The 5,784-nt window shown below is 36.3% G+C and overlaps 1 non-coding gene across 1 annotated transcript; it reads right to left on the bottom strand.

Moving 5' to 3' along the window:
• On the bottom strand, positions 272–352 carry TRNAL-AAG. Its single transcript has one exon. It is a non-coding gene; the product is annotated as a tRNA-Leu (tRNA).

Here is a 5,784-nt window from a genome sequence, read left to right as displayed (position 1 = left end):
CGTAATGGAAGAAGAACCTTTGTAGTGGCGGATTGATGGGTGTTGAGGTCGACACCAGGAGCAACAGAGGAAGAAGCTCTGGTTCGAAATTTTCAATAACAGTGAGAGGAGGAAGAAGAAGAGGTGGGCTTTGAGAGTGAGAGTGTGAGAGAAGCCATGGCCAAGTTCGTCATGGGTTTGCTCTTTTTCAATATATGCACCAGAGAGAAAGGGAGGGGGATAAGGTTATTTATATCACAAATATGAAAATTTTAATAAATAAAAAAAAATTTGTTGACAGTGGGATTTGAACCCACGCCCTTTCGGACCAGAACCTTAATCTGGCGCCTTAGACCAACTCGGCCATATCAACATTGTTGTTAGGGAACATGTATAATTTTACTTTCTCATATAACATCGTTCGAAAAAAGTGAATGAAAAATCTACTTTATAACCCATGTTTTATTTTTGTTGCCACTGTAAATTATGTAATTAATGTAGAAGTACACAACAGGACAGGAGTTCAAAAACACTAATTTTGATGAAAATATTAATTTAAGAAAAATAACAATGGTTAAAATTCAAGAAAAATGATGGAAATGAAATAAAAAATAATTAACAATAATGCAAGTATGGGTGGCTTGTTTGAGTTCATGTGAACATACTAGACGATGGTGGACAATGTTCTCTAGTTACCAAATGCACTTCACTTTTTTTTTTTCAAGTATGACTTTATTAGGTTATCTTCAATTCATGAGGCCAAATTCAAAATATCCTAAATTATAGCCCAAAATTTCTTCTAAACCAAGAAAATGAAGGAGCCAAATAGCAGTTCAACTATTGCCTGGACTCAAAAAAAATTTCAATGGACCCCACTCAGCCCATGTACAAGTGTTTGGGCCTAATTTGGCACACCCGGTCCAAAATCAAAAAGCCCACAAAATAGAAAAGAACAGAGAGTCCAAAAACACATCAGAGGCCCACGTCTTTCACGAAATGGCAGAGTTGTAAAAAACACTAATTTAAATGGCAATTGACCACTAAAGCATATCACAAGAGAGTTGATTGGTAATTAATAAAAGCAGGTCATTAACAGAAAGACTTCTTTGAAACTCTGCAACCAAAAGATTATAACCTTTTTTTATTTTTTATTTTTATATATATACAATTCTGCACCAAAGCAGGTGGCCTTCTAAGAGATAAGCAGACTACGATTTCGAGAAATAAGTAGGGAGCAAGGGAGTTGTTCAAACAAGGAAAGCAAACTGACCATCATGGCAAATTGAGTTTTTCTCTTTATATGGAACAAACAAAGAACAAAGGGAGTTTGTTTGTTTGTTTTTTTTCTTCAGAAAAGCAAAGAAAAGACCTCTATGAAAGCTGATTATTGATGGTTCTTATCTGCCAAAACAATGACTTCCTTCTTTTACGACTTTGAAAAGAGAAAAGATTTTTTTGAAGATCTGCCTCCCATTTTAAAGATTAAAAAACCCACTCCAGCATTTCCTATAAATATGAGAGGAGGTGAACAGATCAAAGGATAACCAAAAAATCAATCAAAAGCAAAAACTCAAAATGATCACTTGATCTCAAAAACCTTTAAAACACTGAAGCAACCAAAAGCTCATTGAGCCACAAGAAAGAAGCCAGCTACAAATCAAAATTTTCAACCCTAGTTCAGACTTAGAGAAATAAGTCATTCAAAACGAGATTTCTCCCATTACAAATTTGGTCTAGCATAAGCCAAATCAAGCAGAGTTCGAGTTTTACAAATATGAAAACCTCAACAAATTTATGGAGAGCCCTGATTAAGCAGAACAAGTACTACAATGCAGTTCTAGCTCAGTAATCATCAAGTCCAGCCACTTCTGCCATTTCCAGACTGAAAAGGTTCCAATTCTGCCCATTCAAAAAGCCTTCCAGGGCTTGAAATAAATTAAAGCTCTGCCAAACTCAAACATTGGTATCAATTTACAGCTGAAACTTGACAGTTGAAAGTGTTGATAGTCCAGTCTAGCACAAACATATCCAATCTAGCCAGGATCAGAAGCATTTATCCAGGCAGAAATTGAAGTCCAGCTCTCTCTTGTTGTTTTTTTAGAGTTGGTCTTCCCTTTTTGAGTTTTGTAAAAGGCACCTCTGCCTAAAATAGCTCGCTATCTTATCATTTATTCTCGCCAGAACTACCAGTTTTGTACTATGAAAAATTGTGAAAGTCCTCATCAGTCTGAGGCAAGAAAAGAACTTACTTGGGAGATATTCCTCACCCAAATTCACAATTGCTTGCTTAGATATCAGTAACTTGGGGCGCAAGTAATCAATTTTTAAGAAGTCTGCTAGAATTCTCATTGCTAGCAGTGGCACGCTAGCACACTAAAGAAAGTTGGCTTGTTGACTTGTCAATGGTTTTCAAGGCAATGGGGAACTTTATCCTACCATCACAGGAACGAACATAAAACGGGTGAACAGCAAGGAATCAAATTGGGGCCCGCACTGCAGTCGTTGTTTGAAGCTTGAAGCAGCAGCTTGCCAAGTGTCGCCTTACGGTGATGCTGCCGTTGGAATCCAACAGCAAGAATTCAAATTTCATTTTTATTTTATTTTATATATTATAATAGTAACTTAAATCAATGATCTAGATTAAATCTAAGCTATTTTAACGGTAAAACAAAAAAAGATCCAACGGCTCAAATTTAAATCCAACAGTTAAAATAATATTTTAAATTAATCTAAATCAAATCCAACCGTAAAACTCACTCCAAACTCTATAAATACTCACCTATTTCTCAATTAATCTACCAAATTTTTTTTTTCTATTTCTCAATTTATTTTTCCTTTGTCAATTTCATCAATCTCCTTTCATTCTCATACTTTTCATATCATTTTAAGCACATCATCTTCTTCACTCTCATACTGTTCATATCATATTAAGCACATCATCTTCTTCATTCTCATACTTTTCATATCATTTCAAGCTTTCAATGGATAATCATGGCAAGGCCATCTTTTCCTTTATCCCTTGAGCAAAATTTAATTTCTGTCTTTGATATACTCACATGGGGATGCTCGGTTGACGCGACCGACGAGTATTGTAGATTGGGTGAAAGCACAGCTCTTGAATCACTTTGTAAATTTTGTTGTGCTGTTGAAGCCGTGTATGGACAATGGTACCTCAAGCCTCCAAATCCGTTTAACCTTTACAAGCTATTGCACAAGGCAAGCCGTCCAAGCTTCCCAGGCATATTAGGAAGTCTTGACTACATGCACTGGGAATGGAAGAGCTGCCCATCTGCTTGGGCAGGCCAGTTTACCGGTCACCAAAAAAAAAAAAAAAAAAAAAAGAGCTCAATGTTCTGCTAAAGGCGATGGCCTCTTACGACGCATGGATATGACATGCTTTTTTTGGAGCCTCTGGATCCAACAATGATATTAACATTTTAGCTCGTTCTCCATTGTTCAATGATGTGGTGCATAGAGTGGCTCTTCATGTTGAATATATTGTCAATGGAAATCAATACTACTTGGGCTACCATTTGGCAAATAGGATCTACCCCCGTTGGGCTACTTTGGTGAATATCATCTCTTCTCCTGATAACCCAGAGAAGAGGCCTTTTGCACAAATGCCAGAAGCGTACAGGAAGGATGTTGAAAGAGCATTTGGAAAACTACAGGCTCGATGGGCTATTGTTCGGTGCCCTGCACGTATGTGGTGCAAGGATAACCTCCACTCAATCATGATGACGTGTATAATTTTACACAACATGATTGTGGAGGATAGTATGAATATGTTGAAGAGGAATTATATTTGTGGAATTTCAAAACTTTTAGGTCAAATTGCTCAAAAAAATTAAATAATGAAATTATTTAAAAATATTAAATGAAGAAAAGTTATATGTAAAAAAAAAAAAAAAAAAGACTTAAACCATTCTTAAACAATTTAATAAAGTTGCGGACTTAAAATTTGAGTCTGGAGGGTTGGGAGAAAAAAACGACTTAAGTCAGGGCCAAACCCAAATAGTTACTTTTTGAGGGGGTGAAATTTGGGTTTGGCCCCAAATGGGTAGGAGAAGGCCTTATAATCAATCTCGCTCACTTCCGGACCTAAAATGAGAATCTGTGAGGACCAATTTAACCTAAGTCACATAATTATATTAGATTTCTAGTTAGTAAAATACGAAACGGGAAAAGTACGAATAAATACGTACGTGTTTATTCAACAAAAAATTGGAAAGATACAACTGAAAAGTTCAGCCACTACATAATATTTTATTTTATTTATTTAACAAACACCACATAAATGGCACATGCGGCTTTTGTTAAGGGTAATCTCATCCTTTTAATCCTCAGACCCCTTTTAGCGCGTCGTATGCCCAATTCACAAATCAGACTTGGAGATTCAATTTGTGACTGAGAGAAAGACCGCGATTAAGAGATTCGCTAGAACCCACCCTTGATGACAGAACCCAACCCCATTTGCAGATGTTCTAACCTTCTCATTTTGCTTATGTTCATCAATTTCATGAACAAGACAATAAATTGCAGTTGATGACAGGATGCATAGGAACATACCTGCAGCTTTTAAAAAATCTAGTTCGACCACTTTTATTATGGATGATGATTGCAAATATGCCAGTATGGAATTGATGCTGAAACGATTGTTTGCTAGTCTGATGATAATGCAGGGAGGAGGTTATATGTGTGTTGTAGAGAGAAGTATGGTGGTGGCTATGGTTGGAAGGATTGGAAGGACCTGAAAATGTCTAAGCATGCCAAAAATGTCATATGTCGATTGATCAAACGAATAAACTCATTGGAAGAAAAAAGAGCTAAAGACAAGAAGATTGTGCAAGAGCTAAGAGATAAAGAGAAAAAATTTCGAAGTGGGCTGCTGAGTTGTTTGGTTGTAATTTTGTTGTTGTTCACTGTATTAGTCAACTTTTTATTTGGTTGAATGTAGCTTTTTATTTGGTTGAATGTAGTGGCATTCTTGTGCTTTCTTTTGGCTTAACGAATGTAGTGGCCTTTTTATTTGGTTCAATGTAGATTTGGTTGAATGAATTTGGTTGAATGTAGGCCTTTTTTTTTTGGGTAACTAAATACTTCATTACGCACAAGCCAAGGCAAAATACCCAGAAATTAGAAACAGAGCAGTACAACAAAAGCAAGGCAGAAAGCCTACACTAATCCAAGAGAACCAATATCAACCAAAAGAAAAATACCAACCCAAAATTACAACAGAAACATAATGTAGGCCTTCTTGGTCTAGATTAATCTGTGAAATACTTCAAAATTCAACATCCAACGTTTCTAATCCATCCAAATTCAACATATTAACATCTCCAACATTTGAAATCCATCCAAAATAGCCAATTATGATTGAATGTTTTAATTGGATGACTCATTTGAATTGTTTTAATTGTGATTAATTTCATTTGCAAGCAATTAGAGGAGGTTTGACAAGGACTACAGCCATTGCAAGCCAAACAGCTCCAACCAATGTTGCTTCCCAACCAGCTCTTTGCAATTTTGCTTCACAAGCAGGTCCAAGCAATTTTGTTTCATAACCATAGTCTGCTGTTAGCACTCAAAACATTTTCAGGCCGCAAGGGAAAAGGTTCAAATCTCGTGCAAAAAGGGCAAGGCCATGGAGGTAAAGTAGATTCATTGACTACATTTTGGTGATGGATTTCACGGGTATTTTGAACAGATGACTATTTTGGATGGATTTTGGAACGTATATTTTGAACAGATGGCTATTTTGGATGGATGTTGGAATGTATATTTTGAACAGATGGCTAGTAGATG

The sequence above is a fragment of the Prunus persica genome, chromosome G6 (assembly GCF_000346465.2).
Source record: "Prunus persica cultivar Lovell chromosome G6, Prunus_persica_NCBIv2, whole genome shotgun sequence".
Taxonomy (NCBI): Eukaryota; Viridiplantae; Streptophyta; class Magnoliopsida; order Rosales; family Rosaceae; genus Prunus; species Prunus persica.
Note: the sequence above shows the minus strand (reverse complement) of the source record. Positions and strands in the feature narration are given on the sequence as shown.